Source organism: Colobus angolensis, unplaced genomic scaffold, assembly GCF_000951035.1.
Source record: "Colobus angolensis palliatus isolate OR3802 unplaced genomic scaffold, Cang.pa_1.0 Scaffold80, whole genome shotgun sequence".
Lineage (NCBI taxonomy): Eukaryota > Metazoa > Chordata > Mammalia > Primates > Cercopithecidae > Colobus > Colobus angolensis.
Genome location: NW_012121821.1, coordinates 4775795 through 4801739, shown reverse-complemented (window position 1 = coordinate 4801739; position 25945 = coordinate 4775795).

Sequence of the window (25945 nt, the reverse complement as noted above, 5' to 3'; positions counted from 1 at the left end):
ACCTTCCCCTCCCAGGTTCAAACAATTCTGCCTCACCCTCCTGAGTAGCTGGGATTACAGGTGTGGGCCATCACGCCTAGCTAATTTTTGTATTTTTAGTAGAGATGGAGTTTCACCATGTTGGCCAGGCTGGTCCTGAACTCCTGACCTCAAGTGATCCATCCTCGTCAGCCTCCCAAATTGCTGAGATTACAGGTGTGAGCCACCACGCCTGGCTAAAATAATTCTCTTTATCTGGTTAACTCTACTCACCTTTTGACTTTCAGCTCAAAGACCTTCCTTGGATTCCACATTGAGCTAAGTGCCTCTTTTCTGAATCCACTTACCATCTCACAAAAAATGGGCATAATCTGTGTATGTGTCTTTTTACCCTAGTTTATCTGGGGATAAAGACTGTGAGAGTATGCTGCAATGATGATGGTGGTGATTATAGCTAGTTATTGCACATACTAGATGCCAGGCAACCAGATACGAATTATCTTATTTGATAGTCACAAACTCCCATGAAGTAGGTATTATTAGTATCCTTATTTTGCAGATAAAGCAGCCAGAGCTTAGAAAGGCTGAGGAACTTGCCTAAGGCTATCCAGCTACTGAGAGATAAACTGTGGTGTGAATTTAGAGAGCTTGACTCCTGAGGCTCCACCTGTGCCTATAATTCCAGCATGACACTTGGGAATGGGCACTCAGTAGATGCTTCTTGATCTAAACTCAGTGTGTGTGTGTGTGTTCCTGTCACATCCAAAACTACTAGCACCGAGGAAGTTGGGCATGGTGTAGGGAAGAGAAACCTTTGCTGTTAAATCTCATTTCCAGCAAAACTGTCAATGGAAAGGTGGCATGGAAGGGACAACCAGCTCATGTACCAAATTACTCTCAGCTTGCTTGTTGTCTTAGACATATGTTCTGGGAGTGGCCAACCCTTGTTTTACATCTGTGTTAGTCTTTGCAGAATAAAAAGCAAATTAGTGTTTAATGGGGACTATTAATCTTGTCACCTAATTGAGTAGATCTAATAAATCTTTTCATTCAAAACCCAGTGGAAATTTCCAGTTGGAAATGAGTGTGGGGAATATCCAATCTCAAAAATATTTTCATACCCAAAGATTATATATGAGTTTGTGAAAGATGTTGAATGCTCAATGAAATTTAATGAGTATGAATTGAACACTTATCCTGGGCCTAGAACTGTTGGCAGTTGCTTTTGAAAGTTACAGAATACATTTATGATAATTACTGCACTTACGAATTTTGCTATGTGGTTTGGGAGTATCTGAAGTGTCTTACAGTAGGTCTCTAAACAGGTAATAATAAAAAGTTCAAATACGTTATTTCGTTACACTCCACGAGGATCAAACTTCATCATGACATGATTATAATTTGAAATATGAGTAAGAAATATGTAGGGTCATGATCTCCATAAACCCATTCTTTGCTTCTTAATTAAATTTTGCAGCTGATAGAAACATTGAAAGCAGGGCATTAGCTTATAAATAATTCAGAAAAGGATTGGTAACTCCCATAGTATATGTTTTATGAGTTTTGTTTAAGAAGAGTCTATTTCGTGTTAGGTAAAGTTAGCCATTGTTTAGAATAAAGACCTGCATTACTTTCTATTCTAAATTAAACTGTTAAAGGGAGTGCTTGCAAGTAAATGCCTTGGTGCTTTTTTTCTGTTTAATAGGAGCAACATCACTTTGGATCAATTATTTAATTTCCTTATGTCAGAGTTCTTTCAATTTAAAGAAAAATATTTCCTTTCCTCATTTCTTTTTGTCTGAGGATGAACCAGACATTGGAAGCTGTAGCCTGGGATTGTACTGGAGTTCTCACTGTGGTTGCATTCTTTCTTCACATTCAGCGTCCTCTCTTAAGCACACATTTTCATGCACATCTATTAAATTACCTGGGAGAGAGTTCTAGACATTATCAGTCAGTAAATCCGGTTGTCTCATTTTTCATTTTAGCTATTGTTGGGGTCATATGCCAAGGCTTGTATGAAGGGTCTAGAAAAATATCTGCTGCAGTGTGATTTCTTTTATCCTTGTATGAGACCGTAGCATGAGACAGTAGACTGGCGAATTGGCAGGGCGGGGAGTGTGTGCTTACAGGGAGCAAAGAAAAGAGTTTTGATTCTTCTTTAGCTAAATGTTGTAAAACTTTAAAGCTTACATTTGAATAATCGTTGCAGATGGGTTAGATAAAATCCATCAACTCACAATGTTTTTCCTGTTTCCATTCACTAGTGAGTAACAGAAGCTTAAAAGAAGGAATGTTCTCTAAAATAAGATATAGAATGTGGGTTAGGTTTACAAGTTAAGAGTTCCTCTTTGCCCTGCCCCCAAATTATTTTTAGGCCCCAGGCCTCTGAAGCCAAGGTAATCTGCAGGCAGCTTTCTCATTTTATCACAAGTCAGTGGTCTCTCCCCTTCCTTGTCCCTCCTATCTTGTCGGCAAATGGCTCTGTGGGAAACCAATTCTGCTTCCTGTTTAAACTGTAGAAACAATTCACTTAATTCAATATCTAGCTTTTGATTCTATTTGCAAAAATAGAGTTGTAAATAGTTCCATTCGTTAGCCAATACTTTTTTTTTTTTTTTTGGGTCTGCTAAGCATATTTGGGTCATTTTATAGTTAACCTTGGCTGAAGGAGAAAAGTTCTTTGAAGCTCTTACTTACTTGTGATTTTTTGGGTATGATACGGAGGCTTTGCAGGGCAGAAGCATGGCTTGACTGACCCAATGCCCATTTCTGGCTCTCTTCATCCTCTCTGACCTCTATAATAGAGAAAGGGGAAACTGAATATTCACTGCTCTAACCTCCCCTGAAGCAAGGGTGGCCTTGTAACAGTTCTGGCCAATGTGGCATAAGCAGAATTCTGGTGAGGTGGGTTTTGGGAACAACTTTTGATTTCCTAATAAAAGAGGCCAGAACTGCAGGCACTATTCCTTCCACCCATCTTGGTCTTGAACATGGCTACAATGTCTGGATCTATAGCAGTCAGCTTGCAACTTTGAGACAATATGCCAATCTAAAAATGGCAGAGCAGAATTATAGATGAACAGATGAACCCTTGGTTTTTATTAGATCATGGAGCCCCATATTATACAGGACTGCTTCCCTTTAGACATCATACATGAAAAATAAATCCCTTTGTGGTAGGTTAATACAAGGCAACAAATTCTTTGACGCTCCTCCCAGCAAAGTCTAATTCACCCTCCCTTGAATATAGGCCAGCCTTACCGACTTGATTCCAACCAGTAGAATCAGTAGATGTGACACTGCATGACTCTCCATGCTAGGTTCACAAGGTAATGCGGTTTCTGCCTTTTTCTTCTTCTCTCTGACATATGCCTTGGGAGCATTGAGCTGACATGTTAGAAGTCAGTCTACACTGAAGCTGCCATGCTGAAGAACTCATGTGCGAGAACACATAGAAATCGAGATGCCTGAGGAGCCCCAGCTGTACCAGCCTCCAGCTTTCTGAGTCTTCTCAGCAAGAACTGTCAAACATGAGAGTGAAGCAGCCTCCAGATGACTCTGGCCCCAGTCTTCAGGTGCCCTAGCTGGTGCCAAGTGGAGTAGACAAGCTGCCACCCACCAAGCCCTTCCCAAATTGCAGACTAGGAGCAGAATAAATGTTATTTTAAGCCACTAAATTTTGGTTTGTTATATATTGTAGCAATAGAAAACCAGAATCCCTTTTTTAAATGCCACTGTTAGTTGGATATTCTGTTACTTGCAGCCAAAAGCATCCCTATCTGAAGTACTTAGTAGTGGAGAAGATTAAAATAAATCACTAAAACAATCCTTTTGAGTTGCTATATGCGTTGATTATCCAATCTATTCCTCTTTTATTCTGTTTGTGGCAATCCATTTCACTGTAGTACTAATATCATAACTTCCCATTGAAATCAGTGCTGCTTTAGTTATATAAAGGTTTTATTTACAAAAGGGCTGGGCTAGTAGAAACATGGAAAAAGAGGGACTTCAATTCAGGGCACCATACTGCTGTTTTCCTGCTCTTTTGGCGTTTTGATTATAATAAAGACAATATTAGTAACTTTTTCACTAGCAGGTACAACTTGAGAGTTCCTAACTTTATAAAACTCTCATCAGTGTTTGAAGCTGCTTTCTTAATAAAATGCTCCTAGCATTTGACAGCTTTATTTTTTTCATTGGCATTTGAAGCTTTTAAAATAGATGAATATTGAATATCATGTTTAATAGGTCAGATTCTTTGAAGAAAATTTCCACTAGTTAGTTCCCATTTTCTAAAGAATTGATGGTCACTCAGTATTGTTGGAATTCTTAAAAAAGGTTTTAATCATAAATTTATTTTTAAGTCTGGCATATGGAAACTAGCAAGGTTGTTCTAGATTAATATTCATATCCTTACATGGGAGCTACACTATAAATTAAAAATCTTTTATTCCAAAGTAACATAATACTATTTTTAGTGATGGAGATTCCTAAGCAGCTTTGCAATATTGTTTGGGCAGTCTTCTTATCCTATTGCACTGAAACTTTAAACCTGAAAGAACAGAACTGCAACTCCTGAAAGCTAGTTGCACAAAAGCCAACTTCAATTTTGTGTCTTTGTTTACTCAATGTCCACATCCTTAAACTCTTGGCAAATTTGCAGCTGGGTGGAGCAGCAAAAATGTCGTTGTGCTGATGATATGGGGAGGGATGGGTGTGGAGGCTAGATTGGGGCACCAGAGGGGTCTTTGGAAAGGAAAGTTACGTAAGTGATATCATATGCAGAAGCAGCCTCTGGGTTGAAAAATAACTTCACAGGGAGTGTCAGCCTTTCTTAGATTTCACTCCCTGATTTACTATCCTTAAGGGTCAGACCTATATTCCTGGGTGGGCTGGAGAGTCTAAGTGCAGTGAGTTCCTAATAGCAACCCTGCACAATAGCTTAAAAAGTCTGGCAATTTTTTTTGTTTTTTGTTTTTTAAATTTTGTCTCAAGGCAGCAAGGTGCTGTATGCAAAAGCTGAACGAACATCTCAGTGAGAAGCCAAAACAGGACAGATGTTTCATGCTGCGCCTCAAATCTGGTTGCTTCCAGCATGATTTCCTTAAACAAACAGGAAACACAGAAAAACGGAGAAGACAACTGGTTTTCCATGGCAGCTCCAAAGCAGATTAAAACAAGCACTAATTTCTCATCCTGTCCTTCTTCTGCCTAGCCATTTTTTTAGGAAACTAAATTATTAATTCATGAGATAATGCCTTGTAGTCATGCCACCTGGTATTTTTATTTTTGTAATCTGTGAAAAATAAGTTGTCACTGTGTGTGTATCCTGTGTCAGAGATTCCTTGGGGGCCTATGTCATAATTTACTTGGTACCGAACCCCCATCTAGCACCTGAGGGAAATTATATATACACAGTCCTATAGACCGAGGGAATGGTGGGAGTAAGGATGAAATGTAACAAAATTGAGACAACTGCAAGTACATATGAGATCTGCCACCTGCCTAGGGTGACCCTGAACTCTGAGCATCCTAATAATTTGTTAAGTATCACTTGAGATCTTCACATCATTAGGGAGAAGCAGGTATTTCTGTTCTTTGGCCATCGTGTGCTCCACATCTTACTTGATGGCATTCTTTGGATTAGGACCCTTGGTGTCAGTCCTAAGCTCCTCGGACACCCTCTCTTAGCTAATGCCTTTCTGTGGGTTTCTCAGATGCCTGCAGCATTCTGCTTGCCCCCAAGCTCATTAGCAGATACAGCCTATAAATTCCTTTCTAATGCCACTGCCTGTTCCTGAAGTCCTACACAGCTCCAGAAAACAGAAAACCTTCACCCATATAAACGATTGCCTTTAGAAGCATCGCCTTCTCAAGCTGCAGCTAACTCCTTCCAGAAGCTTGAGTTTTCTCATTCACAGAGGCAGTATTTCTCAAAGGATCAGAATTATGTAGCATGCTTGTTAAAATACAAATTCCCACTGAATCAGACTGTCTCAGGGTGGGATTGGGAGTTGGCATGTGTAACAAGTTCCTTATGCAGGCAGTTACAGCTTCCATTTCAGGATGGAGAGCTAGTTAATTTCATCCTTGTACACATCAAGTTTAGCATTTCCTCTTAAGAATGAGAATACTTTTCCCCCTCACAGCTTGGAGACCTTAGGAAAAGTCTGTCAATTTCAACTACCACCCAACCCTTCAACCTGCAGCAGCCTTAAGAAAATCGACGCTTTGTGGGTAAAAACTGAGTCTAAAACCTGCACCGATCTTTCATCTTTGGCCTTGGCCAGATTTCCACGCTTACCTTTGAGGAGCTGCCTGCAAAATCATCCATACTCTCCTGTACTCTCATGTTTTCATTGTTTTGCCTCCTCACCCCTGCCTTACCACACTTCATGTTCACCCCCATTTCTTCTACCCTCTGGACTTCTACTCCATGGTAGACTCCCTCAGCCCCCAGACCTCAGCTGAAATCTGGGTCTCACTGGGATGATCTTTGCCTTTCAGTCTTCCCACATGCCGGCTGCCCTTTTCTCCACTTGCATTCGGAGCCATAGAGCTGTGGGTGACAGACGAGGGATAGAGTTAGAAAGGGGTTGGCCAACTTTTCCCTTAAAGAACCAGATAGTAAATATCTTTGTGGGCCACACAGTCCATCATAACTACTCAAGTCTGCTGTTGCAGCACAAAAGAAACCATAGACAGTATGTGAATAAATGAATTTGTTTCAATAAAACTTCATTTGTGGACGTTGAAAAGTGAATTTCACATAATTTCCACACGTTACAAAATAGTATTCCTTTTCTGAAAAATTATCAACCATCGAAATGGTAAAAACCATTCTTAGCTTCAGGGCAATACAAAAACGGAGTGCGGGGGCAGGGCGGGGGGAGTGTGACTGGAGTGGCCCGTGCGCTGTGGTCTGCTGATTCCTGATAGAAACCAGTGCTTCTCAGACTTCAATGTACTTACATGTCACTAAGGATCTTGCTAAAATGCAGACTCAGATTAAGTACATCTGGGATGGAACCTGAGATCCTGCATTTCTAACAAGCTCCCAAGTGGTATTAGCGCGCCTAGTGAGCGCACAGCACTTTGAGTAATAAGGTACTACAGTCAGTCAGGTGTAGAAGCTTCTCTTTTATATAATAAAGGCATTAAAAATAGCTTAATGACATAGGAAAATGTCCTGACTGTAATGTGTGTTAGATGGAAAGTGAGACAGTCGAGAGCACAGGCTTTCAAGCCGAACATACTCCCACTTACCAACTATATGCATCTGGACACATTTCTTAACCTTTCTCAGTTTCTGTTCATTCAACTGTAAGACAAAGAAAAATTATCTCTGCCTCGGGTGGTTGTTTGGATTCTAACAAGACAATGCTTGTAAAACACTCAGCACCTAGCAAGGCCTCAATCCTAGCCCTTCTTATTTTTAAATTTAAAAAGCAAGATATGAATCTGTATATAACAAACTAATAGGAATGTTAATTTTGAGAGTCTCAGGGGATTTCCTTGCCATCTTTTTTAGAAAACATTTGCAAGAGTCATGCCCATTCATTCATTCATTCATTCAAGAAACATTTGTTGAGTTCCTACTTCTGCCAGGCAATGTGTTTTGCTGGATCTGCCAAGACGAGTGAAACGTAAGCTCACATAAGTTGGGGGGCTGGGAACAAAAAACAATCTCAGCATAGAAGAAGAGCTGTATGGGAGAGTGCAGTGTGCTAGGGAACATAGAGGAAAGAGTGTTCACTCTGCTGGGAGGAGAGGCCAGAGGGATTCTACACAGGAGGCCACTGTTAAGCTGCACTTCAAAGGATACATATGGACTGCCTAATGGGGGAGGAAGGAAGAGAGTATTCAAAGGCAGTGGGGAGTCCAGAGAACCTGGACCATAGGAGTGTGTGAGAGTGACCAAGGAGAAGGCCCTGGCTAATCAGAACAGGTGTAGGCCTTTATGCAGCAGAGATTTGAACTGGCTGGGTATCAGTTCTGGAAAGGCCATTATCCCTTTTGCAAAACATCCTGACAATTACAATAATATGTGCTAGCAGGGACTTCAGAAAAGACAGTGCCAGAAAATCCCTCACCACTTTTGCGGGAGCTGTCTTCAAAATTAGTTCTCTGGGACCATACTTGACTTGATAATTGCCTACCAAGTGTCTGTTACAGGAGGGAGGCTTTGCATAGGGCTGCAGGGATGCTGCAATGAGGTCTGCCATCTGCCACAGGAGAGGTTAATCACTACACCACAGGGTGAAGGGAGCCAAAAACAACATCTCCTGGAGCTTTATAAGAAGGAGAAAAAGATGAAGGAGTATGGGTCTGAAAGTGAGAGCTCCAGATGGGCTTCATGGAGCAGGCAGCATTTGAGTTGGCCTTGGAGATGGCCCATTCTGTCTCTGGGCATTCTCTCCAGGATCTCTGGCTTGATGGGGGATTCAAGTCTATTTCTGTAAATTGCTAACTTCAATCAAGGGCATGGTAACTAACAGTAGGTTCCTGAACTGACCTTCTAGTGCTGAGAAAGGGACAGAAGGTGTCATCTGAAAGGGTCCTTAACCTGCCTCTCCAGAGGAAACCTTGCTATCAAAGAAAATTTGGATTATAACTTACAGAATTAAAATTTAGAAATGGTTCCTGGCAATCTCTCTTCTGTCTTCCATTTCTGGTTATCTGAGGCCTTCTGTCCTCTATAGTAGTTCTAAGACAGAGGGTTATGTGTGAGACAGAGTAGATCCAGCAGCATGGGGAGGAGGTACCTATTTGGGTTGGTCCATTTGCATTCTGATTCACCGTGTCCTGAGTGGCTTAATACTGTTTTCAGCCTGCTCTCTTCTCTGTAAATTCCTCCTTTCTCAGTGGTATGAGATGGATTTTTCTGCCCTCAGAGTCTCCTAAACCTTGCCTGATCTTTTTAAAACTCATCTTTCTCCATCTTGTTTGCCCTTAATTGAGATTTAGCCATGCCCAGGCCTGTCTGGTGACCCCAGAGGGCCCAAGCTGAGTGGCTCTGCCCCAGAGGAGATTTGTGCCTGGGTCTTGGAGCTGAGAATGTGGGGAAGGCACCATGAGGCTGCTCCCCAGGCCAGCCTGTGGACTAAGTTTGTGCTCAGTAGAGAGGGGTCTGCAGGCGGAAGCGGAGGTGCTGATTTTTACGAGGAACTCCCTGAGACAAAGATTCATAAGCAACGTTGCTCAGGGTAAACCCAGACATTGTTAGTTGCTTCTAGAGCTAGTGCTTACAGAGTCCTAACACTTGACCTGAACTGGCTCAGCTCGGTCTTTCCACAGTGTTAAGGGAAAGGGTTACTTTCTCCACAGAAGAGAGTTTTTCTGTCCCCAGAGTTGTAGTTTGGGGGATTTCTTAAACTGCTTCTTGGGCAAGAAAACAGAATGCCTATGAAGGGCTGGGCTGAGAAGCTGCTCCAAATCGCTATTTCTGTAGCTGGGTTGCCAGAACATAAATAAGAAGCGTTTGTGAACACACGAGATGCCTTTGGATGCTCCCAAATATAAGCATGGGAGAAAAGATTGCAAAGGTCTCCATTTATATGGTTGGCAGAACACATTACTAAAATGTGTGCTGTTATTTTAGTGTAAGCTCATTTGTACTCACTGGCTGGCCAGATCAGGCGAAGTTTGAGTTACATTTGTAACTGTACATAGGTACATACGAAATCGATACTGAAAGCCCTGTTCTAGAAACAGTGTTACCCAACCCAGTCAATCCAGTCACAAACACCATGGCACGCATAGGTCTCTGTTTACAGGTGCCACATTTAGTATGGCTATGAGTCATCAAACCTCTAATTACTTCTTAAAGTTTCCTAAACCACTCTTGTCAGTAAATAGCAGTATGGCATGCGGCTCTACCTCTGCAAATGAGGGAGGGAGTACAGTTAGCTGAATTTTTAGTCATAGATGGTCTATCTTATTTCCTAGAACGTGTAACTGGGACTTTGTCATTTTGTTTACTTCTGTATCTGCAGCACATAGAACAGTGCCTGGCACACAGTGGGTGCTTAATATTTGTGAATAGATAAATGAATGAATGCTTGGATTTTATGTATGAGTTGGAGGCCATCTCTCTTCTCTGTTCCCACTCAGTTGCTGTTACATCTGCCAACTTCTGCTTTTACTTGAGTCCCTGGCATATGGAAAATTACACCCTCTCAGTGTAGACTGTGGGCAGAATCTGGGACATTATGGGTCAGCACATGGGTGTGAGTTCTTGTACAAACACAGAGGCCCCTGGCTTAGCAAGTCCCAAAGGCTCTGAGGGACTTTCAGGCAGAACACTATCAGGCTCATCTTCCTTAAACCATGCTATTTTTTTTCCCATTATGAAAATAACACATGCTCATTAAACAAAGTTTAGAAACGCTAGAAAATATGAAGGTAGAAAAATTACCCACAGTCCCTTTACCCAAACACAAATCCACCCTTTTCTTTCTCCCAGTTTATCAGATAGCTTTTAAACCTGTACCATTCTCTTCAGTCTTGCATCCAATCCAGTCACAGCGCCAGGAAGAGATCTTTCTAAAACACAGATCTGAAAACACTTCAAAGGCTTCCTGTTGCCTTTAGTGTCCAAACTGCTCCACAGGATTGGCTCTGCTTGTGTCTTCAGCTTCCTAGCCCTCTGAGCCCCTATCATATTATGCTTGTGCCAAATGGAATTTCCTTCAATTCTTCAAACAAGCTGCACCTTCTCGGGTTTACTCTGCTTGGAACCCTCTCCACCTTTCTTGGCTCTATCCTTTTAGTCTGTTTCCTTGTCCGTGTTTATCTGTTTTTTTTGGTACATTTTCTCTTTGATTCAGCATTTAGATAGCATTTCCCCTAAAAAATTTTCCTGACTGTCCTTCCCCTTTTCTCTACCAAATCTGAGTTTGGAGGTTCTTTTGTGTGCTTCAAAAACCCATACATTTCTCTCGTCCTGTAGCTCATCATGCAGTATTTTAGTGCTTCTTTGTAAGGGCAGTTTTCTAACCTCAGTGCTTAGCCCATCCCCTGGCTCATGGCACACAGCTCAATAAACAGTAGTCAAAGAGAATTTAGATTGACCATTATTTACATTTTAAAAATATTTTCATTATTAAAATTTATTTTTAATTGACAAAAATGGTATATTTTTATGGTGTGCTAGAAATATTTCCTCTTAATCTTTGTTTTAATCACATTGTGGTTGTTTGTTTTGAGACAGAGTCTCACTCTGTTGCCCAGGCTGGAGTGCAGTGGTGTGATGTCAGCTCACTGCAACCTCTGCCTCCAGGGGTAAGCGATTCTCCTGCCTCAGCCTCCCGCGTAGCTCGGATTACAGGCACACGCCACCACACCTGGCGAATTTTTGTACTTTTAGTACACACCAGGTTTCACCATGTTGCCCAGGCTGGTCTCGGAATCCCTGACCTCAGGCGATCCAGCTGCCTCAGCCTCCCAAAGTGCCGGAATTACAGGCATGAGGCACCGCGTCCAGTCTACACTGTGTTTTCTATTTTACATAGATATAATAATTGTGCAAATTTAATGTTATAGATCATATTGTATCCGGAATTGGTGGGTTCTTGGTCTGGCTGACTTAAAGAATGAAGCCGTGGACCCTCGCGGTGAGTGTTACTGTTCTTAAAGATGGTGTGTCCGAGTTTGTTCCTTCAGACGTTCAGATGTGTCTGGAGCTTCTTCCTTCTGGTGGCTTTGTGGTCTCGCTGTCAGGAGTGAAGCTGCAGACCTTAGTGGTGAGTGTTACAGCTCTAAAAGGCAGCGCATCTGGAGTTGTTCATTCTTCCAGGTGGGTTCGTGGTCTAGATGGCTTCAGGAGTGAAGCTGCAGACCTTCGAGATGAGTGTTACAGCTCTTAAAGACAGCATGCACCCAAAGAGCTAGCAGCAGCAAGATTTATAATAAAGAGCAAAAGAATAAAGCTTCCACGGCAGGGAAGCGGACCCAAGCAGGGTAGCTCAGGCAGCCTGCTTTTATTCCCTTATCTGGCCCCAGCCACATCATGCTGATTGGTTCATTTTACAGAGAGCTGATTGGTCCACTTTACAGAGAGCTGATTGGACCATTTTGACAGGGTGCTGATTGGTACATTTACAATCCTCTAGCTAGACAGAAATATTCTCCAAGTGCCCACTAGGTTAGCTAGATACAAAGTACCAGTTGGCGTATTTACAAACCTTGAGCTAGACACAGAGTACTTACAAACCCTGAGCGAGACACAGAGTGCTGATTGGTGTATTTACTATCCCTTAGCTAGACATAAAAGTTCCCCAAGTCCCCACCAGACTCAGAAGCCCAGTTCGCCTCACCCAGTGGATCCTGCACCAGGGCTGCAGGTGGAGCTGCCCGCCAGTCTGGAGCTGTGCCTGCACTCCTCAGCCCTTGGGCGGTCCACAGGACTGGGCGTCATGGAGCAAGGGGCAGCACCCATCGGGGAGGCTTGGGCGGCAGGGGAGCCCACAGCAGAGGGGAGGGCTTGGGCATGGCGGGCTGCAGGTCCTGAGCCCTGCCCCGCCAGGAGGCAGCTGAGGCACCACGAGAATTTGAGCGCAGCATGGGCAGTCGTGGGGAACGTGGCACAAGCTCTGCAGTTGCTGGCCCGGATGTTAAGTCCCTCACTGCCCTGGGCCGGTGACCCCAACTGGCCGCTGGAGTGTGGGGCCCACCGAGCCTGCACCCACGCCTGCCGGAACTCGCGTGCTGACCCAGTTTCCACCCACGCCTCTCCCTCCATACCTCCCAGCAAGCAGAGGGAGGCGGCTCTGGCCTCAGCCATCCCAGAGAGGGTCTCCCACAGTGCCACGGTGGGTTGAAGGGCTCCTCAAGCGCTGCCAGAGTGGTCGCTGAGGCCGAGGAGGCACCGGGAGCAAGGGCTGCTAGCACGTTGCCACCTCTCAATATCATGTAAAAATACTAATCTTAATTCTTTTTACTTAACATTGTGTGAAATATTTTCACTTTTACCCAATCTTCATATACTTCATTTTTAATAACTGCATACTATTCCATCAAGTAGATATACTCTTGCTTACTAATCTTCTATTGTTGGGTGTTTAGACGTTTTAGGTGGTTTAGCTTCTTGCAAATTATGAATAATTTTGCTATAAGTAGCTGGATATCTTTGGGCATAAAGATTTTTCGTGTTTTGAAGTTTTCCGTTAGAATACCTAAAGTAAAATTTCAGTCACTCAGCATTTGGAGTTCCTAATGCTTGGTGCCTAACTGCCTTCTCAAAGTGTTATCAATTTCTATTGGCACCAGCAATTTATGAAATGCTCATTTCACTTACCTTCACCAAGGCTACTTCCTTCTCATCCACTAAAATCTCCTGAAGAACTTGGACCTTCCAGAGGCAGCAGCACTGAGTACCCAGGCCAATGCTTGCCCCTGTTCTCACTCCCTTCTAAGGACAATATTTCAGCTCCAGTTTATGGAGGGCAAACTTTCCTGATTCTCACCCACTCAGGTTGTGCAACCTTGGATAGCATATTTAATCAGAGCATGTTTCCTCCTTTTAGGGGAGTGAGACAATTCTTCGGTTGCTGTTTATTCTATTTCAAACTCTTTAAATGGACCTAGGGCATCCTCTGCTTGCATTTCCTACCGTTTCATCAACACACATGCACACGTGCACACAGGCGTATATATACACACACACGTGTGTGCTCCTGCACACACCACCCTCTGAGGGCCATGTCTACCAAGACCATCTTCCCTCTCACCTCGTCTTTTTCTTGGTGCTCTGATTTCTTTGCTTTTCCCTGTAGTTCTCAGCTTCTCCCTCCCCACCCCATCTCCCTTTTTCCCTCCCTCCCTCAATTCCTTCCTACCTGCCTTCCTCCATTCATCCAACAAATTTATCAAGGACCTACTAGTCCAGCCATAAGTGCTGGGAAACGTGGAAAAGAAGGCAGCAGCAGTTCCCACCTGCATGGACTTTACATACTAGTGGGGATGACAGGTTAAAAACAACAACAAACAAACCCATACAATAGAAAGTTATACATTGTGATGGGCATTAGGAAGGAAATAGATGAAGGCTAAGAGAGAGAACCTCAGGAAAGATCTTTTGATAAGGGAGTAGTACCCCCCTCCCTCACCCTTGCTTACCCCCTTCACTCCTTGCTGGGCTTTCATCTCCACAATACTTACCACCAGCTGACAATAAACTTTCCTGGTTTATTTGTTTATTGCCAGTCTCCTCCAGCTTGAATGTAAGCTCCACGAGGGCAGTGCTTTGCTGTTCACTGCTGTGCCTGGCCACTGTGGGCCTCTATAGCATGTATGTGGAACTGGGGCTATTTGTGAGGATAGGTGGTGTCGGAGGTACAGGCGGAGAGAACGTAGTGTGCAGAGGCTCTGAGAAAGGGAAAAGGGGTGGAAAGGAGCCCAGAGGAGCTGAATCGGGTGAACAAGGGGGCAGCAGCACCAGGAGAGGTTTGCCAGTCCTTGCAGGCCCTGGTCATGGGTTTGGATTTCACTCTTAGGGCAGTGGGAAGCCCATGATAGTTTTGCTTCGATGGGACACTGGGATACGCCTCCCTGCCCTGGCAGAGTGTGACTGAAATATTTGTGAGTGGGAGTGGAGCTGGGAGTGGGGAATCCACATGGCGAGTTCTTGTGCATGGTTTTGTCTTAACCCTATGACCAAATAGTCCCTGCTGGGTGTGGGGGACTAGACTCCTTCCAAGCCTGTTGTTTTGGGACCCTGTGATTATCAGGCAGCAAACATATGACTACACTCCCTGAGTTATCATGTTTCCTTGTGTTTTGACATCCAGCCTAGTGGCTGACCAGATGGGAAACCTTGCTCCTGAAACAGGCAGGCTCCGGAGCTGCCATTTTTAGGATGACAGTAGATCTGAATGACATCTGGTGGTTTACGGGAATATCTTGTCACTGACCATTTCAAGGGCAAACAACTTCCTTCTCACCCACCTGCTTGCTGCCTGCTTCCCTTTCTTTGCCTTCCTCTCCCACTGGGGAATGCCAGCCATTTGATCAGCATTTGTCAGCTCAGTTAAGCCACATCATTGTCTGCCCAGAGGGACCTATTTCCCTTTGCTCAGTCCAGGCCCTTGAGCAAACCTGGGAATTCATGGGATCCGTGGAGCCAGGAGGTTTATGAGTAGCACAGAGTAACACAGAAAAGTGCAAATGGGAAACTGGACAACTCAGGAGACTGTAACATGAGGTATGTGAGAGATACCATTTCTCTTCTTCCTGGAAGGGGGATGAAGGTGTCCTTTTTTTGTTTTGTTTTGATTGTGAGCAAATGGCCCAGCATAGATCCAATTGTTACAACTGAATTAAATTTACAACAAACTTAGTGTGGCACATTTTGAATAGAGCACCTAATTATTATTGGGTTGCATGGCAATAAGTAATACCCTATAAACAATTTATTGATACAGTATAGCTTTCATTCAAGCAAACTACACTTTGTTTCTCTCATCTCCCTTTGCCTCTCCAGCATCTATAATTGGCATTCATTGTATTCCCTGATGGTGCTAGATTAATATTCATACGGGCAAATAGTACTTGGTAGCAATTACTATCCTGAAGAAGAAATTAGAATCCACTGACATCATTAACAAGTGGGAAGACCAGCACGGTGTTCTAGTCCTGGGATTCAGACTTCAGCCCATCATTAATTCAGCAGTAGTATGGGCTACGGCATAATCACTGTCACCCCACACATCCGAAGGTCTTGAGCTGTCCTTTGCCAAGAGTGGAGTGGCTGGGGGCAGGGTAAAGACATTCTTGCAGCAAAGTTCACTGGATCCTGGGGACTGTGGTCTTAAGGCAGATGGGGGCGGGATAAGGTTAAAGGAGTGAGGCTGGCAGCAGGATCCAGGGACTCTACATTTCCTTTACCCCCACTCCACCCCTGCATCAAAAATATGTAGAAAGAGCGGGGAGGGCGTGGTGACTCATGCCTGCAATGCCAACACTTTGGGAGGCGGAGGCAAGCAGATCACCTGAGGTTGGGAGTTCGAGACCAGCCTGACCAACATGGAGAAACCCCGTCTCTACTAAAAAGACGAAATTAGCCAGGCATGGTGGCACATGCCTGTAATTTCAGCTACTCGGGAGACTGAGGGAGGAGAATCACTTGAACCTGGGAGGCAGGGGTTGCGGTGAGCCGAGATCGTGCCATTGCACTCCAGCCTGGGCAACAACAGGGAAACTCTGTCTCAAAAATAAATAAATAAAAAAAATAGAAAATATGTAGAATGAGTTTGGATCAGGATTAGTCTTACTGTAATATCAGAAAAATTCACCGGTCAAACGATGGCTCTCTCACTTGCATATTCACCAAAGAGACAGAGTGTTTTATTACAAAAAAGGCATAAAGGTGAGAAAATAATATAAACGATCCAACCTTTGGGAATATCTGAAGAGGAGAGGCAGAGAATGCCTTAGGAGGGTGGGGAGCAGGTGGAGCAATCAATGGGAGGGTGAGGTGTATGTGTGAGGGGAAGGAAGTCAAAGCGGGGACTGAAGAGAAGACAAACTTCTCCAATTGCTGATGTTGCCATGTGGTCCTGTATGTTACAGAAAGAGGAATCTTCATGACAGTCTTTTCTGTTTGAGAGCACCACACCCATTCCTTTGGGAATATGAGTTTTCTCCACTTGTTTCCTGCCCTAGGAGTTTCATGAATTGGCTTGCCAAGGACAGGGTCAAACTATCTCTGACAGCAATTAGAATTGCTTAGTGGCCTACAGAGTAAGCGGCTTACTTCAGACAGATGGGACAGCAGTGGAAATTTGAATTCTGTTTCGTGGCGGTCATGTGGGTACTTCATTTTTCTTGGTCATTGAACCTATGTACAACCGCAGAGAAAGGAACAGCAAAGTGTGAAAAGATGCTAAAGCCAATTGAGCAATCTGTTCTTTGCAGGCTTGGGAGTCCTTAAAAAAAGCTACTTCAGAATAGGTCAAATGGACGGGTGGCAGGCAGTTCATGGTTGCTGTGGTGACCAACAAACATGTTTGGCTTCTAGAGGCCCTGCCCCTGAACAGGATGATGGCTTTTGTTATGAAATTTGTGAATGTCCCTTCATCTGTTTCTTCACTATTTATTTTCAGAGTTGTCAATAGTAACGGACTCTGCATCACTTGTGGCCCATCTCTGTCCAGGTGTGGTGCAATCCTTGGCCCCCACATTTATCCCTGCTGTGATGTGAGGTTCTGACCTCTCTCAGAGCCTGCAGAGGTTTATGGGAACCACAGAAAAGCACTGGGGAGTGTGGCCATGAGGAAACCACGGCTCTGCTGTGTCACTTTAACTGTTGTGGCCCTCAATTGTATTAAAAGGGGGTTAAAAATATCTGCTCTTATTAGGAAAAATGACTAACGCATGCTGGGCTTAATACCTAGGTAATAGGTTGATAGATGCAGTAAACTACCATTGTACACGTTTACCTATGCAACACACCTACACATCCTGCACATGTACCCCAGATCTTAAAGTAAAAATAAAAATTAAAAAATACCTGCTCTTCCTGCCTTCTGGGGTTTTGTGAAGGTATATGAGATTTTAGATGTAAAAGTAATTTGAAAATATTGAGTGCATTATATTCATTTGTAAAGGAGCATAATAATTTAAGTCCACAATCCTGGGATACAATGCTTATTACAGATGGTAAATATGTAAGTGTCAACCCTAATTGAATGATAGTGGCTGCCTCTGTGTTGAGAAGGATGTGAGGCTGCATCCAGGCCCAGCTGGCAATGGTGCCAGTCATTTAGTGATGTCTGCTGTGTGTATACGAGGCAGAAGTGGCATCACAAGTGCCATGTATTTGCTGCCTTGGTTTAGGACATTCTTCCCTGCTTCTTGCTGCTGCCTTTGGAGGCTGGGAACTCATTACTACTCTGTAACTTGCTTGTGTTGGTTTGTCAGGGCTGATTCATGAGAGTAAACTCCTACCCTTTCAGCCTGAAACCTGTAATTTTGTTTTTTTCAAATCAACATTTTGATTTCTTACTGGTGAAAGTGAAATGTGTTTATTGTTAGAAATTTGACAAATAGTAGAGAAGCAGACAGAATAAAAAGAACAGCCCATAATCTCATCATTCCTGGATAACTTTTAACATTTTGTTTATAGGTTTCATGCCTTCTGATGTAATTTATTTTATAAAAGGATCATTAGTTGCTTTATGGAGAACAGATTGTAGGCAGGCAGTGTGAATTCAGGGAGACTAACAGGGTGGCTCTCATAGAAGTCTAGGGGAGAGATGCTGGTGGCAGAGGAGTGGGCAGTGCTGATGAGGAGAGGAGCTGGATTTGGTGCATATTTTGAACATAGAGACAAAAGGACTTGCTACTAATGGGTTGGAATGTAAGGTACGAGAGAAGAAGGAAGGCATCAAGCATATGATGTCCTGGTTTCTAGTCTCATCTCTGGTGAAAGGATGATCCATTTACTGAGATGGGAAACAATGAGACGGAAGCAGGTGTGTGTGTGTGTGTGTGTGTGTGTGAGGGGAAGGAGACAGTAATGGAAATCAAGAGTTCCATTTTGGATATAAGAAGGCCAAGTAAGAATTTCACACCTAAGCAAGGATTTCTAGTCGGGAGCTTAGGGGAGGAGGATGGGCCGGGAGATTTTATCTGGTGGATTATCGGCATAGAGAGAATGTAGAGGAGATGGTCTCAGGAGTGACATGTAGATGGCCAGGAGGTCTGAGGACGGAGACTGAACCCTCCAATATGGATTGGTTGGGAAGAGGAGAAGGATGCAACATGGGAGAACAAAGGAGCAGCCAGTGGACTAGAAGAAAACTAGGAAAGAATGCAGTGAGTGGAAGCTAAGGGCAGAGGGTAGTTCAAGAGAAAGGAAGTGCTCCTTCTCTCTTTGTATACAGAAACACTCACATGCATATACACATATGCACACACATATTTTTACATGAGACAATGTCCATTTTTATATAAGTGTAGGGCTTTTCATTTATTATGGTGACTTTTTTACGCCCTTAAAAACCTTCCAAAAGATTATCTTGAATGGCTTTAGTCTATACTTGTAGATGTAACCTTAGAAGGAACAACCTTGTATATACATTTTACGTTTCTTTAGATTAAATTCTTGAAGTGGAATTACTGTGAATATGAAAACCTTTAAGACTTTTGATATCTGTTGTCAAAGTGTCTTTCAGAGAGGTTGTACCAAGGTTGTACACTCTGCCAGCAGTCAACTGAAACCAAGCATTTGGCAAGCACTATTAGCATTAAAATTATATATATGTGTGTGTATATATATATACGTAATTTTTAAATATATATAAAGAGAAAACTAGATAACATCACACACACACATACCCATATATACACATATGTATGGATATATATGTGTCTATATATGTCTGTGTATGTATATGTGTATGTGCAATGCTATCTAGTTTTCTCCACTTGCATGACTTGATTACTGGAGGTTGAACAAGTTTCAACATAAGGCTTCTTGTGTGCGGTCTGAGTGGTGAGCAAGTTGATCTGGCACCCACACCCCCTTAAGTATGAAAAAAATGAGTGTAAACATCCCCCGAGTCAGTCATTCAGGGCATGAGGGCTGCGGAGGAGGAGGAAAGCTGGTTCTGAGCTAGTTTCTCAGTGGGGGTGGAGTAGATCTTTGTCAGCAGTGAAGGAGCCTGTGTGGTTCCCACAGCTCGCAGTGCCTCCTCCCTTCCCGGCCCTACTTCCTGTGGGCCCAGCCTGGGAGAGAGCGTGGTCACTGAGAGGCAGAAGCAGCCCTTCTCAGCTGCACCAGCCCCGATGTGATAGGTGATGAAGTCTGTGTTGCCCTGTGAACCGCAGCCACATTGCCCAACTCGGCAACAAACACGAGCCATGGGGCCCAGGCTGACTGCCCCACATACAGTGTCCTTTCCTGCCTGGGTGGAGCCTTTTTGGTCTGAGAGGCCGGGCCTCTGCAGAGAGACCTTCCTAATCCTCCATACGGCCTGGCTGGGCCTCTGTCCAGCTGAAGCGGAAAGACCCTGTGTGCTGTGAAACTGCAGCAGGGCAGCATCCTTCTGTTGCTCTGCGGCGTGGTAAAGGGCAATTGCACCACGTTGTTAGGCTGTGGATGTGGAAATCGACAATACTGAGGTGATAGAAATCTTAAAAGAATGTGTGGGACATAAAGATAGGCCAAAAATGGGCATTGTGGCAATCTTGTGTGTAATATTTCTCATTTCATCACTGTGCCAACTACAATGGAACTCAAAGGAAAAAAGAAAGCACCACAACCCTTTGCTTTCTGGGTAGCACAGACACCTGTAATATTTTCTATGGTCGCCAAGGAGGAATTCCTGAGAGAGTGCAATTAGCACAGGCCCAGAGTCGTCAAGTCCAAAGGAAAGGATTCTGTGAGAAATTAAAACTGCAAGATGAAAAATGTTCAATAGAGATGGCGCTGATATTGAGTTTCTTCAGATGTTTTTCTTTTTGTATTTATAAAATATTTCCATTGTAAAGCATTCAATTAATGAAGAATGGTGTAAAGTAAAAGCTAGTCTTCTCTCACTCCCTCAAATCTCACTCCCACTTGCTAACAGTTTGGTATGTGTTTTCCAGTGCTTTTATTATGCAATTATGAACATTTATATAAGAGTATAGTACATAACCCATGTATAGTCTGTTTATCATGCTGCTAGCAGTTAGTGTTCAATAATATATGCCCACACATATAATTTAAAAACTGAAAATGAGATTATGGTATGCAAATTCTGCAACTTGTTTTAAGTTTTATTTAAATGCAATTTCTCTTTGTCTTTTTGGCAGGTAGTTTAGTTTCATCTTTGCTTCATAAAGACAAAAAATCAAAAACTTTTTCCAGCCAAGGACTACCGGGTAGATGAATTCATTCGACTATTATTTGTTGCCTGCCAATGATGCATCAGGCTTTGCTCAAGGAGCTGGGAATGAATGAAATAACAATCCTCACCCTCATGGAACTGACATTTTGGTGGAGGGAGGCAGGCAATAAACATGTTTAATAAGTGGATTGTCAGATGTTGATAGCAGAGCAGATAGCAGAGCATGTTGGGGATGGTTAGGGAAGGTCTCCCTGAAAAAGTGACACTTGAGCCAAGGTCTGGAGACGGAAGGGGTAATGTCACATAGATATCTGAGGAAGGGTGTGTCAGGGAAAATGAACAGAATGTACAAGAGCCCTGAGGAGGGAGGTGCCTTCCTCAGAAACAGTAAACAGGCAATGTGGCTGGGTAATGGTGAGAGAAGGGAGGACAGATGGGGTGATTGGAAAGGACCGGTGGGGCCTTGCAGGCGATTTGGAGGTCCTGGGCTTTTAGTCTGAGGGGGATAGCCTGTTTCTGGGGGCATGGAGCAGAGCAGCCTCATGATGTGATGCATGTTTTCACGTGAGCACCCCAGCTGCTGTGGAGAGTAGACTCTCTCAGGCAAGGGCAGAGGTAGGGATGCCAACTGGGAGTGGTGGTGATGAAGCAGGGGAGTGATGGTGAACATTGGGCTGGGGTGTTGGCAGTACAGGTGGGGACGCTGTTGGATTCTAGGTACACTTACAAGGTAGAGACAATAGGATTTGCTGATGGAACAGATGTGGGATATGAGAAAAAGTACAAAGTCAAAGATGACTATCAGGACCTAGCAATGCATGGAATGTTCCTAATGAGAGCTTTATTCATTAGTCAATGCAAGAAACAAACAATATGAGAGTATGGATGACAAGAGACATCAGAACATGGAGATCTAGAGGGCCATTATAGACCCTCTTTTCCTCTATTTTTGCCTCCACAGCATCATGTGCGATGCCACATGCGTGTCTCCTCCATACCGGCACCTCTCAATCCTCACCCTGAGAAACCCCCAGTGGCAGAGGAGAACAAACTATGAATCCCCGCTGTCTGGGCCAGAGCTTATGGGGCCCATTACAAGCATGGCATTACATTAATACCTTGTACTAACAAAATCTATGTTAATGCTGGATTCTGCTCCAAAATATCTACATGTTCATTTTAATATATTCATTACCGATAATTACGTAAAATTGTTGGTCTTGTATGATGGGCCCTTGACATACACCAAGAATCCCTGAGGAGATACAAGGCTTGCAGATGTCTGGCCCATGCCTTTCCTATTGTATGCACAGGAATACTGCCTCCCAAGAAGAGCCCACTTATTCGTGGGTTGCCTGGTCCCTGAAGCACCTCTGCACTTCCAGGACCGTGCTGTATACCTGCACTGAGATGAGCAGGTAACCGGATCAGTCACAATACCGAATGAATTTCTCACCAGCTTGGGCTCTTCCATCTCTACACTGTAGTACAGGCACTTTCTTACACATGGAAATAGATTTTTCTTCCTTCCTTTTACCTTAGAACATTCTACTCATCCTTGGGTTTTTAAACCTGTTAAAGCTTTTCTTAAATTTCACATCCTGTTCATGATGCCTTATGTTACCACTCAAAGTGATAACTTGTTTCAATTAATCCTTAGAGCACTTACTTTCTTTGAGGACCATCCTATATATTGGGAAGACAAAGCTTGAGTCAGAAGAGCAGGGCCTTGGAATCAGACTACTTCGGTTTAAATGCAGGCTCTGCCATGACCATCTGTGTGATTTCAGGCAACTTTCTTCACCTCGAAGCCTATAAAATGGAGTTCAAAGTGGAACTGGAAGGATGATTAAGTGAAATGGACATGTGAAGCACCTAGCACAGTGCACAGCCATTTGATAAATATTGTCTCTTCCCCCTTAACCTCTTAATTTGGTACTTTTAAGTATTCTACTTGTATGGTTCCATCTTTTGAATTTTTATGTGTTTTAGTTCTCTAACTAGACAGTAAACTCTTAGAGTTTGGAAACCACATTTTATGTTTCTTGACATCCCTGAAACATCCATCACAGTTCTTTGAATGTGGGAGATGATTAATAAATGTTTGCTGATTGATTTATGGATTTTTTTTTTTTGACAAGTTTAAAGCTGAAGGACATACTACTGTCTGGAGTTGAGAACATAGCAATGAGCCTCAAAGAAGAAAATGAGCCTCAGTGTTCACGGAGGAAGGTCATTGCTTAGCACCTTGGGGAGTCATGTAGCTGATGGATGAGGAGGATGCTGGATGGCTATGCTGAGTTGGCTGTAGACTCTGCTCACCAGCTTTGGAAGTGTTACCCAGACAGATGACAATATCCTGATAACCCCTCCACGACCAAATTCTTTTTTTTTTTTTTTTTTCTGAGACGGAGTCTCGCTCTGTCGCCGAGGCTGGAGTGCAGTGGTGTGATCTCTGCTCACTGCAAGCTCTGCCTCCCGGGTTCATGCCATTCTCCTGCCTCAGCCTCCGGAGTAGCTGGGACTAGAGGCGCCCGCCTCTGCGCCCGGCTAATTTTTTGTATTTTTAGTAGAGACGGGGTTTCACCGTGTTAGCCAGGATGGTCTCGATCTCCTGACCTCGTGATCTACCCGTCTCGGCCTCCCAAAGTGCTGAGATTACAGGCTTGAGCCACCGCGCCCGGTCCCAAATTCTTTAGCAAAGCATTTCAACAGGCCATCACCGTGGCATGTGGACTGACGGGTTGCACAGCTGTTATTATGTGCTTACAAGGGAAATTAGGAGTAATTAATGGACTGGGATCAATAACAGTATTATATTGAAGCGAATGATTTAATTTTCTTTCTAAGTGAAGAGGTAAGCACAAAGATTTCACATCATTAAAACAGATGTGAATCAGCATAGCAGATTTGAAGAAACTACATTTTTTGCTGGATATAAAAGTTTAATTTTTAAACTTCTGTTTACTTTTTGAAAAGGTAATGCATGCATAAGGTGACTTGAACAGTTCAAAGTAGTATTAAATGATTACTCCCCAGAGACAATCACTATTGCTAGTGTCTTGAGTGTTCTTCCAGAGGTGCCCTATGTATTTGTGTGTGTGTGTGTATGTGTGTGTGTTCCTTAGCTGGAAGTAGTTTCAAGAATCCAGGAACTTCCTGTTGGTCTGCTATATCTGTTTGGTTCATTCATATATCTCTGGTTGTTACCCCAGAAGCCAGCCTATGCAGCCCAAAATTTATGGTCAATAATTATGTATTGATTGAGTAGATCTATTTTAGTCAGTGACTGATTTAATCTGTTTTAGCAGTTTTTAAAAAATGATTGGCATTTGCTTGATACATCTTTATTGTGAATTAACAAGACATGTAATTTGACATGTCTAGATAATAGAGCTTCTTAATGAATTCTAATGTATTGGTACAATAATTTAAAACCACTGGTGCAGAAGCTGCCCCTCTGAATATTCTTCACTGACTGGGGGGAGCTCTTTGGAAAATATGTGCCATCGGAGTTTAAATAAGAATGGGTTACAAAGCAAAAAAAGAAGTTTAAAAAACATGTCAGAACACACATGCAAATTGGTGCAGTTATTGAATGTTGCTAGTTGGGAGGTTATATATTTTAAAAATTGCCTCCTTGAGTTTACAAGCCACGTATTACTGTGGCTGCTGCCACTTCTACTGTTATTGCTGTTGCCACTACTAACATTATTATTTATTTGGCATCTGCCCCAGTACCATGTAGTATTTTATATGCATTATGTCCTTTAATCTCGTAGCAACATTATCAGGTAGGTATTATTACCATCTGCATTTTATAGATGAGAGAACTGAGGCAAATAATGATTTCATAACTTGCTTATGTTCACAGAGCTAATCAAATGGTGGAAGAGGGATTGTGGCCCCGTGTAATACTGGAGCACATATTTCTGAGTCATGCTTCATTTTTGACCAAAAATGGAACATTCTTATTGATCATCCTTTCTATTTGCCAAATTTAGCTCCAAATGACTTTTTACAAATTTTATATTTTTTATTAAGATGGAGTCCCACTACATTGCCTAGGCTGGTGTTGAACTTCTGACTTCAAGCAATCCTTCCACTTCAGCCTCCCAAAGTGCTGGGATTACAGGTGTGAGCCACTGCGCCAGGCCATCAAATGACCTTTATTTATTTATTTATTTATTTTTTTGTGCAGATAGGGTCTTATTACGTTGCCAAGGCTGATCCTGAACTCCTGGTTTCAAGCAATCTCCTGTCTCTACCTCCCATAGTGTTGGGATTATAGGTGTGAGCCACTACACCCAGCCAACTTTTGACTCTTTCGACAAATGAAATCCACTTTCAAAAAGAATGCTGTTTTGTTAGCAATGGCTTTTCAAAAGATATGTGTCAGTTGCTAAAATCAATTTTGAAAGAGGAGTTCCCAAAACGTTTTGCATTATTAAAATGGGTGAATACTTTGAAAGGGATAATAACTCATTTGTGTGTCTATACATGTGTGTTTGCTTAAAAAAATCTGCCCTTCTATTTATTGTCACACCTCATATATTTAATTTATTTAAATATAGGAGAATACAGGGAATTTCCTGTTAGAGTTACATAGTTGGAAAATACCAAATTGTCTGTGTTTCTTCACATTTCATTACTAGGCATCCAGATAGTCCTAGGCAAATCTATGACTTATGCAAAATGTGTCTTGCCACATCCCTTTCTTTCAGCACTTCCCTTTAATTATTTCTCCATCTACACTCTCCTCTCCTCATTCAAAAATACCAAGAGCTTGGTGACCCTCTGCAGCCATATGCAGAGTCCTCAAGTTCAAGGCCCTACCCCATCCTATCCTTTCTGGGTACTCCTTTCATGTTCTCTAAAATCATTCCTCTCTTTAGCCATTCAATTAAAATTTTGTTCTTGTAGAATAACGAATAACATGTAACGTTCAGGAGAAAAGACAGCAGAGAAAACTAATCCACATTAAAAGGTGTAAATGACTAACAGCTCTAGCTTAATATAGAGATCCTGACAGTAGCACTGATATTTAGAAAGAGAAGATTATTAGGTCAAAAGGAGTATATTCTTTCTGGCCTGGGTCCCATTCTTGTCCTTTCTCGACCATAATAGAT